This window comes from Hemitrygon akajei, chromosome 11 (genome assembly GCF_048418815.1).
Source record: "Hemitrygon akajei chromosome 11, sHemAka1.3, whole genome shotgun sequence".
Lineage (NCBI taxonomy): Eukaryota > Metazoa > Chordata > Chondrichthyes > Myliobatiformes > Dasyatidae > Hemitrygon > Hemitrygon akajei.
In genome coordinates, this window is record NC_133134.1 from 95,094,215 (window position 1) to 95,108,204 (window position 13,990).

Consider the following 13,990-nt stretch of genomic DNA (forward strand, 5'->3'; position numbering starts at 1 on the left):
GACAGGATCAGTGTTGAAATGGAGCCCCCTCCCAGACTGGATCAGTGTTGAACTGAAGCCCCCACCCAGACTGGATCAGTGTTGAAATGGAGCCCCCACCCAGACTGGATCAGTGTTGAATTGGAGCCCCCCACCCAGACTGGATCTGTGTTGAAATGGAGCGCCCTCCCAGACTGGATCAGAGTTGAACTGAAGCCCCCACCCAGACTGGATCAGTGTTGAAATGAGCCCCCACCCAGACTGGATCAGTGTTGAAATGGAGCCCACTCCCAGACTGGATCAGTGTTGAATTGAAGCCCCCACCCAGAATGGATCAGTGTTGAAATGGAGCCCCACCCACACAGACTGGATAAGTGTTGAATTGGAACCCCCCCCCCCCACCCAGACTGTATCAGTGTTGAATTGGAGCCTCCTCCCAGACAGGATCAGTGTTGAATTGGAGCCCCTCCCAACCAGACAGGATCAGTGTTGAATTGGAGCCACCACCCAGACTGGATCAGTGTTGAAATGGAGCCACCAACCAGAATGGATCAGTGTTGAGTTGAAGCCCCCGCCCAGACTGGATCAGTGTTAAATTGGAGCCCCCACCCAGACTGGCATCAGTGTTGAAATGGAACCCCCACCCAGACTGGATCAGTGTTCATTTGGAACCCCCACCCAGACTGGATCAGTGTTGGATCGGAACCCCCCACCCAGACTGGATCAGTGTTGAATTGAAGCCCCCACCCAGAATGGATCAGTGATGAAACAGACCCCAACCAAACTGGACCAGTGTTGAATCGGAGCCCCCACCCAGACTGGATCAGTGTTAAATTGGAACACCCTCCCAGACAGGATCAGTGTTGAATTGGAACACCCTCCCAGACAGGATCAGTGTTGAATTGGAAACCCCCTCCTCCCAGACTGGATCAGTGTTGAATTGGAAACCGCCCCCCCCCCCCCCGCACTCAGACTGGATCAGTGTTGAATTGGAACCCCCTCCCAGACAGGATCAGTGTTGAATTGGAAACCCCCCACTCCCAGACTGGATCAGTGTTGAATTGGAAATCCTCCCCCCCCTCCACTCCGACTGGATCAGTGTTGAATTGGAAACCCTCCCCCCTCCACTCAGACTGGATCAGTGTTTGAATTGGAGCCCCACCCACCCAGACTGGATCAGTGTTGGATCGGAACCCCCACCCAGACTGGATCAGTGATGAATTGGAGCCCCACCCAGACTGGATCAGTGTTGGATCGGAACCCCCACCCAGACTGGATCAGTGTTGAATTGGAACCCCCACCCGGACTGGATCAGTGTTGAATCGGAGCCCCCACCCAGACTGTATCAGTGTTGAATCGGAACCTCACCCAGACTGGATCATTGTTGAATTGGAGCCCCACCCACCCAGACTGGATCAGTGCTGGATTGGAACCCCCACCCAGACTGGATCAGTGTTAAATTGGAGCCCCCACCCACGACTGGATCAGTGTTCAATTGGAGCCCCCACCCAGACTGATTAGTGTTGAATTGGAACCCCCCTCTTCCAGACATGATCAGTGTTGAATTGGACCCCACCCTCACAGAATGGATCAATGTTGAATTGGAGCCCCCACCCAGACTGGATCAGTGTTGAATTGGAACCCCACCCACCCCAGACTGGATCAGTGTTGAATCGGAGCCCCCACCCGACTGGATCAGTGTTGAATCGGAGCCCCCACCCAGACTGTATCAGTGTTGAATCGGAACCTCCACCCAGACTGGATCATTGTTGAATTGGAGCCCCACCCACCCAGACTGGATCAGTGCTGGATTGGAAAACCCCCACCCAGACTGGATCAGTGTTAAATTGGAGCCCCCACCCAGACTGGATCAGTGTTCAATTGGAGCCCCCACCCAGACTGGATTAGTGTTGAATTGGAACCCCCCCTCTTCCAGACATGATAAGTGTTGAATTGGACCCCACCCTCACAGATGGATCAATGTTGAATTGGAGCCCCCACCCAGACTGGATCAGTGTTGAATTGGAACCCCACCCACCCAGACTGGATCAGTGTTGAATTGGAGCCCCACCCACCCAGACTGGATCAGTGTTGAATCGGGGCCCCACCCAGACAGGAACAGTGTTGAATTGGAAACCCCCCCCACCCGCACTCAGACTGGATCGGTGTTGAATTGGAACCCCCTCCCAGACAGGATCAGTGTTGAATTTGAAACCCCCCCCCACTCCCTGACTGGATCAGTGTTGAATTGGAAACCCCCCCCCCCCCCACTCAGACTGGATCAGTGTTGGATCGGAACCCCCACCCAGACTGGATCAGTGCTGGATCGGAACCCCCACCCAGACTGGATCAGTGTTGAATTGGAGCCCCACCCACCGAGACTGGATCAGAGCTGGACTGGAGCCCCACCCACCCAGACAGGATCAGTGTTGAATCGGAACCCCCACTCAGACTGGATCAGTGTTGGATCGGAATCCCCACCCAGACTGGATCAGTGTTGAATTGGAACCCCCACCCAGACAGGATCAGTGTTGCATTGGAACCCCCACCCAGGCTGGATCAGTGTTGAATTGGAGCCCCACCCACCGAGACTGGATCAGAGCTGGATTGGAGCCCCACCCACCCAGACAGGATCAGTGTTGAATCGGAACCCCCACTCAGACTGGATCAGTGTTGGATCGGAATCCCCACCCAGACTGGATCAGTGTTGAATTGGAACCCCCACCCAGACAGGATCAGTGTTGAAATGGAGCCCCCTCCCAGACTGGATCAGTGTGGAACTGAAGCACCCACCCAGACTGGATCAGTGTTGAAATGGAGCCCCCACCCAGACTGGATCAGTGTTGAATTGAAGCCCCCACCCAGACTGGATCTGTGTTGAAATGGAGCGCCCTCCCAGACTGGATCAGAGTTGAACTGAAGCCCCCACCCAGACTGGATCAGTGTTGAAATGGAGCCCCCACCCAGACTGGATCAGTGTTGAAATGGAGCCCACTCCCAGACTGGATCAGTGTTGAATTGAAGCCCCCACCCAGAATGGATCAGTGTTGAAATGGAGCCCCACCCACACAGACTGGATAAGTGTTGAATTGGAACCCCCCCCCCCACCCAGACTGTATCAGTGTTGAATTGGAGCCTCCTCCCAGACAGGATCAGTGTTGAATTGGAGCCCCTCCCAACCAGACAGGATCAGTGTTGAATTGGAGCCCCCACCCAGACTGGATCAGTGTTGAAATGGAGCCACCAACCAGAATGGATCAGTGTTGAGTTGAAGCCCCCGCCCAGACTGGATCAGTGTTAAATTGGAGCCCCCACCCAGACTCGATCAGTGTTGAAATGGAACCCCCACCCAGACTGGATCAGTGTTCATTTGGAACCCCCACCCAGACTGGATCAGTGTTGGATCGGAACCCCCACCCAGACTGGATCAGTGTTGAATTGAAGCCCCCACCCAGAATGGATTAGTGATGAAACAGACCCCAACCAAACTGGACCAGTGTTGAATCGGAGCCCCCACCCAGACTGGATCAGTGTTAAATTGGAACACCCTCCCAGACAGGATCAGTGTTGAATTGGAACACCCTCCCAGACAGGATCAGTGTTGAATTGGAAACCCCCTCCTCCCAGACTGGATCAGTGTTGAATTAGAAACCGCCCCCCCACCCCCGCACTCAGACTGGATCAGTGTTGAATTGGAACCCCCTCCCAGACAGGATCAGTGTTGAATTGGAAACCCCCCCACTCCCAGACTGGATCAGTGTTGAATTGGAAATCCTCCCCCCTCCACTCAGACTGGATCAGTGTTGAATTGGAAACCCTCCCCCCTCCACTCAGACTGGATCAGTGTTGAATTGGAGCCCCACCCACCCAGACTGGATCAGTGTTGGATCGGAACCCCCACCCAGACTGGATCAGTGATGAATTGGAGCCCCCACCCAGACTGGATCAGTGTTGGATCGGAACCCCCACCCAGACTGGATCAGTGTTGAATTGGAACCCCCACCCGGACTGGATCAGTGTTGAATCGGAGCCCCCACCCAGACTGTATCAGTGTTGAATCGGAACCTCCACCCAGACTGGATCATTGTTGAATTGGAGCCCCACCCACCCAGACTGGATCAGTGCTGGATTGGAACTCCCACCCAGACTGGATCAGTGTTAAATTGGAGCCCCCACCCAGACTGGATCAGTGTTCAATTGGAGCCCCCACCCAGACTGGATTAGTGTTGAATTGGAACCCCCCTCTTCCAGACATGATCAGTGTTGAATTGGACCCCACCCTCACAGAATGGATCAATGTTGAATTGGAGCCCCCACCCAGACTGGATCAGTGTTGAATTGGAACCCCACCCACCCAGACTGGATCAGTGTTGAATCGGAGCCCCCACCCGGACTGGATCAGTGTTGAATCGGAGCCACCACCCAGACTGTATCAGTGTTGAATCGGAACCTCCACCCAGACTGGATCATTGTTGAATTGGAGCCCCACCCACCCAGACTGGATCAGTGCTGGATTGGAACCCCCACCCAGACTGGATCAGTGTTAAATTGGAGCCCCCACCCAGACTGGATCAGTGTTCAATTGGAGCCCCCACCCAGACTGGATTAGTGTTGAATTGGAACCCCCCTCTTCCAGACATGATAAGTGTTGAATTGGACCCCACCCTCACAGAATGGATCAATGTTGAATTGGAGCCCCCACCCAGACTGGATCAGTGTTGAATTGGAACCCCACCCACCCAGACTGGATCAGTGTTGAATTGGAGCCCCACCCACCCAGACTGGATCAGAGTTGAATCGGGGCCCCACCCACCCAGACTGGATCAGTGTTGAATTGGAACCCCCTCCCAGACAGGAACAGTGTTGAATTGGAAACCCCCCCCACCGCACTCAGACTGGATCAGTGTTGAATTGGAACCCCCTCCCAGACAGGATCAGTGTTGAATTTGAAACCCCCCCACTCCCAGACTGGATCAGTGTTGAATTGGAAACCCCCCCCCCCCCCCCACTCAGACTGGATCAGTGTTGAATTGGAGCCCCACCCACCCAGACTGGATCGGTGTTGGATCGGAACCCCCACCCAGACTGGATCAGTGCTGGATCGGAACCCCCACCCAGACTGGATCAGTGTTGAATTGGAGCCCCACCCACCGAGACTGGATCAGAGCTGGATTGGAGCCCCACCCACCCAGACAGGATCAGTGTTGAATCGGAACCCCCACTCAGACTGGATCAGTGTTGGATCGGAATCCCCACCCAGACTGGATCAGTGTTGAATTGGAACCCCCACCCAGACAGGATCAGTGTTGCATTGGAACCCCCACCCAGGCTGGATCAGTGTTGAATTGGAGCCCCACCCACCGAGACTGGATCAGAGCTGGATTGGAGCCCCACCCACCCAGACAGGATCAGTGTTGAATCGGAACCCCCACTCAGACTGGATCAGTGTTGGATCGGAATCCCCACCCAGACTGGATCAGTGTTGAATTGGAACCCCCACCCAGACAGGATCAGTGTTGAAATGGAGCCCCCTCCCAGACTGGATCAGTGTGGAACTGAAGCACCCACCCAGACTGGATCAGTGTTGAAATGGAGCCCCCACCCAGACTGGATCAGTGTTGAATTGAAGCCCCCACCCAGACTGGATCTGTGTTGAAATGGAGCGCCCTCCCAGACTGGATCAGAGTTGAACTGAAGCCCCCACCCAGACTGGATCAGTGTTGAAATGGAGCCCCCACCCAGACTGGATCAGTGTTGAAATGGAGCCCACTCCCAGACTGGATCAGTGTTGAATTGAAGCCCCCACCCAGACTGGATCAGTGTTGAATTGAAGCCCCCACCCAGAATGGATCAGTGTTGAAATGGAGCCCCACCCACACAGACTGGATAAGTGTTGAATTGGAACCCCCCCCCCCACCACCCAGACTGTATCAGTGTTGAATTGGAGCCTCCTCCCAGACAGGATCAGTGTTGAATTGGAGCCCCTCCCAACCAGACAGGATCAGTGTTGAATTGGAGCCCCCACCCAGACTGGATCAGTGTTGAAATGGAGCCACCACCCAGAATGGATCAGTGTTGAGTTGAAGCCCCCGCCCAGACTGGATCAGTGTTAAATTGGAGCCCCCACCCAGACTGGATCAGTGTTGAAATGGAACCCCCACCCAGACTGGATCAGTGTTCAATTGGAACCCCCACCCAGACTGGATCAGTGTTGGATCGGAACCCCCACCCAGACTGGATCAGTGTTGAATTGGAGCCCCCACCCAGAATGGATCAGTGATGAAACAGACCCCAACCAAACTGGACCAGTGTTGAATCGGAGCCCCCACCCAGACTGGATCAGTGTTAAATTGGAACACCCTCCCAGACAGGATCAGTGTTGAATTGGAACACCCTCCCAGACAGGATAAGTGTTGAATTGGAAACCCCCCCCCACTCCCAGACTGGATCAGTGTTGAATTGGAAACCCTCCCCCCTCCACTCAGACTGGATCAGTGTTGAATTGGAGCCCCACCCACCCAGACTGGATCAGTGTTGGATCGGAACCCCCACCCAGACTGGATAAGTGATGAATTGGAGCCCCCTCCCAGACAGGATCAGTGTTGAATTGGAACACCCTCCCAGACAGGATCAGTGTTGAATTGGAAACCCCCTCCTCCCAGACTGGATCAGTGTTGAATTGGAAACCGCCCCCCCCCCCCCGCACTCAGACTGGATCAGTGTTGAATTGGAACCCCCTCCCAGACAGGATCAGTGTTGAATTGGAAACCCCCCCACTCCCAGACTGGATCAGTGTTGAATTGGAAATCCTCCCCCCTCCACTCAGACTGGATCAGTGTTGAATTGGAAACCCTCCCCCCCTCCACTCAGACTGGATCAGTGTTGAATTGGAGCCCCACCCACCCAGACTGGATCAGTGTTGGATCGGAACCCCCACCCAGACTGGATCAGTGATGAATTGGAGCCCCCACCCAGACTGGATCAGTGTTGGATCGGAACCCCCACCCAGACTGGATCAGTGTTGAATTGGAACCCCCACCCGGACTGGATCAGTGTTGAATCGGAGCCCCCACCCAGACTGTATCAGTGTTGAATCGGAACCTCCACCCAGACTGGATCATTGTTGAATTGGAGCCCCACCCACCCAGACTGGATCAGTGCTGGATTGGAACCCCCACCCAGACTGGATCAGTGTTAAATTGGAGCCCCCACCCAGACTGGATCAGTGTTCAATTGGAGCCCCCACCCAGACTGGATTAGTGTTGAATTGGAACCCCCCCTCTTCCAGACATGATCAGTGTTGAATTGGACCCCACCCTCACAGAATGGATCAATGTTGAATTGGAGCCCCCACCCAGACTGGATCAGTGTTGAATTGGAACCCCACCCACCCAGACTGGATCAGTGTTGAATCGGAGCCCCCACCCGGACTGGATCAGTGTTGAATCGGAGCCCCCACCCAGACTGTATCAGTGTTGAATCGGAACCTCCACCCAGACTGGATCATTGTTGAATTGGAGCCCCACCCACCCAGACTGGATCAGTGCTGGATTGGAACCCCCACCCAGACTGGATCAGTGTTAAATTGGAGCCCCCACCCAGACTGGATCAGTGTTCAATTGGAGCCCCCACCCAGACTGGATTAGTGTTGAATTGGAACCCCCCTCTTCCAGACATGATAAGTGTTGAATTGGACCCCACCCTCACAGAATGGATCAATGTTGAATTGGAGCCCCCACCCAGACTGGATCAGTGTTGAATTGGAACCCCACCCACCCAGACTGGATCAGTGTTGAATTGGAGCCCCACCCACCCAGACTGGATCAGTGTTGAATCGGGGCCCCACCCAGACAGGAACAGTGTTGAATTGGAAACCCCCCCCACCGCACTCAGACTGGATCGGTGTTGAATTGGAACCCCCTCCCAGACAGGATCAGTGTTGAATTTGAAACCCCCCCCACTCCCTGACTGGATCAGTGTTGAATTGGAAACCCCCCCCCCCCCCACTCAGACTGGATCAGTGTTGGATCGGAACCCCCACCCAGACTGGATCAGTGCTGGATCGGAACCCCCACCCAGACTGGATCAGTGTTGAATTGGAGCCCCACCCACCGAGACTGGATCAGAGCTGGACTGGAGCCCCCACCCACCCAGACAGGATCAGTGTTGAATCGGAACCCCCACTCAGACTGGATCAGTGTTGGATCGGAATCCCCCACCCAGACTGGATCAGTGTTGAATTGGAACCCCCACCCAGACAGGATCAGTGTTGCATTGGAACCCCCACCCAGGCTGGATCAGTGTTGAATTGGAGCCCCACCCACCGAGACTGGATCAGAGCTGGATTGGAGCCCCACCCACCCCAGACAGGATCAGTGTTGAATCGGAACCCCCACTCAGACTGGATCAGTGTTGGATCGGAATCCCCACCCAGACTGGATCAGTGTTGAATTGGAACCCCCACCCAGACAGGATCAGTGTTGAAATGGAGCCCCCTCCCAGACTGGATCAGTGTGGAACTGAAGCACCCCACCCAGACTGGATCAGTGTTGAAATGGAGCCCCCCACCCAGACTGGATCAGTGTTGAATTGAAGCCCCCACCCAGACTGGATCTGTGTTGAAATGGAGCGCCCTCCCAGACTGGATCAGAGTTGAACTGAAGCCCCCACCCAGACTGGATCAGTGTTGAAATGGAGCCCCCACCCAGACTGGATCAGTGTTGAAATGGAGCCCACTCCCAGACTGGATCAGTGTTGAATTGAAGCCCCCACCCAGAATGGATCAGTGTTGAAATGGAGCCCCACCCACACAGACTGGATAAGTGTTGAATTGGAACCCCCCCCCCCCACCCAGACTGTATCAGTGTTGAATTGGAGCCTCCTGCCCAGACAGGATCAGTGTTGAATTGGAGCCCCTCCCAACCAGACAGGATCAGTGTTGAATTGGAGCCCCCACCCAGACTGGATCAGTGTTGAAATGGAGCCACCAACCAGAATGGATCAGTGTTGAGTTGAAGCCCCCGCCCAGACTGGATCAGTGTTAAATTGGAGCCCCCCACCCAGACTCGAATCAGTGTTGAAATGGAACCCCCACCCAGACTGGATCAGTGTTCATTTGGAACCCCCACCCAGACTGGATCAGTGTTGGATCGGAACCCCCACCCAGACTGGATCAGTGTTGAATTGAAGCCCCCACCCAGAATGGATTAGTGATGAAACAGACCCCAACCAAACTGGACCAGTGTTGAATCGGAGCCCCCACCCAGACTGGATCAGTGTTAAATTGGAACACCCTCCCAGACAGGATCATTGTTGAATTGGAACACCCTCCCAGACAGGATCAGTGTTGAATTGGAAACCCCCTCCTCCCAGACTGGATCAGTGTTGAATTAGAAACCGCCCCCCCCCCCCCGCACTCAGACTTGGATCAGTGTTGAATTGGAACCCCCTCCCAGACAGGATCAGTGTTGAATTGGAAACCCCCCCCACTCCCAGACTGGATCAGTGTTGAATTGGAAATCCTCCCCCCCTCCACTCAGACTGGATCAGTGTTGAATTGGAAACCCTCCCCCCTCCACTCAGACTGGATCAGTGTTGAATTGGAGCCCCCACCCACCCAGACTGGATCAGTGTTGGATCGGAACCCCCACCCAGACTGGATCAGTGATGAATTGGAGCCCCCACCCAGACTGGATCAGTGTTGGATCGGAACCCCCACCCAGACTGGATCAGTGTTGAATTGGAACCCCCCACCCGGACTGGATCAGTGTGAATCGGAGCCCCCACCCAGACTGTATCAGTGTTGAATCGGAACCTCCACCCAGACTGGATCATTGTTGAATTGGAGCCCCACCCACCCAGACTGGATCAGTGCTGGATTGGAACTCCCACCCAGACTGGATCAGTGTTAAATTGGAGCCCCCACCCAGACTGGATCAGTGTTCAATTGGAGCCCCCACCCAGACTGGATTAGTGTTGAATTGGAACCCCCCTCTTCCAGACATGATCAGTGTTGAATTGGACCCCACCCTCACAGAATGGATCAATGTTGAATTGGAGCCCCCACCCAGACTGGATCAGTGTTGAATTGGAACCCCACCCACCCAGACTGGATCAGTGTTGAATCGGAGCCCCCACCCGGACTGGATCAGTGTTGAATCGGAGCCACCACCCAGACTGTATCAGTGTTGAATCGGAACCTCCACCCAGACTGGATCATTGTTGAATTGGAGCCCCACCCACCCAGACTGGATCAGTGCTGGATTGGAACCCCCACCCAGACTGGATCAGTGTTAAATTGGAGCCCCCACCCAGACTGGATCAGTGTTCAATTGGAGCCCCCACCCAGACTGGATTAGTGTTGAATTGGAACCCCCCTCTTCCAGACATGATAAGTGTTGAATTGGACCCCACCCTCACAGAATGGATCAATGTTGAATTGGAGCCCCCACCCAGACTGGATCAGTGTTGAATTGGAACCCCACCCACCCAGACTGGATCAGTGTTGAATTGGAGCCCCCACCCACCCAGACTGGATCAGAGTTGAATCGGGGCCCCCACCCACCCAGACTGGATCAGTGTTGAATTGGAACCCCCTCCCAGACAGGAACAGTGTTGAATTGGAAACCCCCCCCACCGCACTCAGACTGGATCAGTGTTGAATTGGAACCCCCTCCCAGACAGGATCAGTGTTGAATTTGAAACCCCCCCACTCCCAGACTGGATCAGTGTTGAATTGGAAACCCCCCCCCCCACCCCACTCAGACTGGATCAGTGTTGAATTGGAGCCCCACCCACCCAGACTGGATCGGTGTTGGATCGGAACCCCCCCACCCAGACTGGATCAGTGCTGGATCGAACCCCCACCCAGACTGGATCAGTGTTGAATTGGAGCCCCACCCACCGAGACTGGATCAGAGCTGGATTGGAGCCCCACCCACCCAGACAGGATCAGTGTTGAATCGGAACCCCCACTCAGACTGGATCAGTGTTGGATCGGAATCCCCACCCAGACTGGATCAGTGTTGAATTGGAACCCCCACCCAGACAGGATCAGTGTTGCATTGGAACCCCCACCCAGGCTGGATCAGTGTTGAATTGGAGCCGCCACCCACCGAGACTGGATCAGAGCTGGATTGGAGCCCCACCCACCCAGACAGGATCAGTGTTGAATCGGAACCCCCACTCAGACTGGATCAGTGTTGGATCGGAATCCCCACCCAGACTGGATCAGTGTTGAATTGGAACCCCCACCCAGACAGGATCAGTGTTGAAATGGAGCCCCCTCCCAGACTGCGATCAGTGTGGACTGAAGCACCCACCCAGACTGGATCAGTGTTGAAATGGAGCCCCCACCCAGACTGGATCAGTGTTGAATTGAAGCCCCCACCCAGACTGGATCTGTGTTGAAATGGAGCGCCCTCCCAGACTGGATCAGAGTTGAACTGAAGCCCCCACCCAGACTGGATCAGTGTTGAAATGGAGCCCCCACCCAGACTGGATCAGTGTTGAAATGGAGCCCACTCCCAGACTGGATCAGTGTTGAATTGAAGCCCCCACCCAGACTGGATCAGTGTTGAATTGAAGCCCCCACCCAGAATGGATCAGTGTTGAAATGGAGCCCCACCCACACAGACTGGATAAGTGTTGAATTGGAACCCCCCCCCCCCACCACCCAGACTGTATCAGTGTTGAATTGGAGCCTCCTCCCAGACAGGATCAGTGTTGAATTGGAGCCCCTCCCAACCAGACAGGATCAGTGTTGAATTGGAGCCCCCACCCAGACTGGATCAGTGTTGAAATGGAGCCACCACCCAGAATGGATCAGTGTTGAGTTGAAGCCCCCGCCCAGACTGGATCAGTGTTAAATTGGAGGCCCCCACCCAGACTGGATCGTGTTGAAATGGAACCCCCACCCAGACTGGATCAGTGTTCAATTGGAACCCCCCACCCAGACTGGATCAGTGTTGGATCGGAACCCCCACCCAGACTGGATCAGTGTTGAATTGGAGCCCCCACCCAGAATGGATCAGTGATGAAACAGACCCCAACCAAACTGGACCAGTGTTGAATCGGAGCCCCCACCCAGACTGGATCAGTGTTAAATTGGAACACCCTCCCAGACAGGATCAGTGTTGAATTGGAACACCCCTCCCAGACAGGATAAGTGTTGAATTGGAAACCCCCCCCCACTCCCAGACTGGATCAGTGTTGAATTGGAAACCCTCCCCCCCTCCACTCAGACTGGATCAGTGTTGAATTGGAGCCCCACCCACCCAGACTGGATCAGTGTTGGATCGGAACCCCCACCCAGACTGGATAAGTGATGAATTGGAGCCCCCACCCAGACTGGATCAGTGTTGGATCGGAACCCCCACCCAGACTGGATCAGTGTTGAATTGGAACCCCCACCCAGACTGGATCAGTGTTGAATCAGAGCCCCCACCCAGACTGGATCAGTGTTGAATCGGAGCCCCCACCCGGACTGGATCAGTGTTGAATCGGAGCCCCCACCCAGACTGTATCAGTGTTGAATCGGAACCCTCCACCCAGACTGGATCATTGTTGAATTGGAGCCCCACCCACCCAGACTGGATCAGTGCTGGATTGGAACCCCCACCCAGACTGGATCAGTGTTAAATTGGAGCCCCCACCCAGACTGGATCAGTGTTGAAGACTGGATTAGTGTTGAATTGGAACCCCCCCTCTTCCAGACATGATCAGTGTTGAATTGGACCCCACCCTCACAGAATGGATCAATGTTGAATTGGAGCCCCCACCCAGACTGGATCAGTGTTGAATTGGAACCCCCTCCCAGACAGGAACAGTGTTGAATTGGAAACCCCCCCCCCCCCGCACTCAGACTGGATCAGTGTTGAATTGGAACCCCCTCCCAGACAGGATCAGTGTTGAATTTGAAACCCCCCCACTCCCAGACTGGATCAGTGTTGAATTGGAAACCCCCCCCCCCACTCAGACTGGATCAGTGTTGAATTGGAGCCCCACCCACCCAGACAGGATCGGTGTTGGATCGGAACCCCCACCCAGACTGGATCAGTGCTGGATCGGAACCCCCACCCAGACTGGATCAGTGTTGAATTGGAGCCCCACCCACCGAGACTGGATCAGAGCTGGATTGGAGCCCCACCCACCCAGACAGGATCAGTGTTGAATCGGAACCCCCACTCAGACTGGATCAGTGTTGGATCGGAATCCCCACCCAGACTGGATCAGTGTTGGATAGGAACCCCCACCCAGACTGGATCAGTGTTGAATTGGAGCCCCCACCCAGAATGGATCAGTGATGAAACAGACCCCAACCAAACTGGACCAGTGTTGAATCGGAGCCCCCACCCAGACTGGATCAGTGTTAAATTGGAACACCCTCCCAGACAGGATCAGTGTTGAATTGGAACACCCTCCCAGACAGGATCAGTGTTGAATTGGAAACCCCCCCACTCCCAGACTGGATCAGTGTTGAATTGGAAACCCTCCCCCCTCCACTCAGACTGGATCAGTGTTGAATTGGAGCCCCACCCACCCAGACTGGATCAGTGTTGGATCGGAACCCCCACCCAGACTGGATCAGTGATGAATTGGAGCCCCCACCCAGACTGGATCAGTGTTGGATCGGAACCCCCACCCAGACTGGATCAGTGTTGAATTGGAACCCCCACCCAGACTGGATCAGTGTTGAATCAGAGCCCCCACCCAGACTGGATCAGTGTTGAATCGGAGCCCCCACCCGGACTGGATCAGTGTTGAATCGGAGCCCCCACCCAGAATGTATCAGTGTTGAATCGGAACCTCCACCCAGACTGGATCAGTGCTGGATTGGAACCCCCACCCTGACTGGATCAGTGTTAAATTGGAGCCCCCACCCAGACTGGATCAGTGTTGAATCGGAGCCCCCACCCAGACTGGATTAGTGTTGAATTGGAACCCCCCTCTTCCAGACATGATCAGTGTTGAATTGGACCCCACCCTCACAGAATGGATCAATGTTGAATTG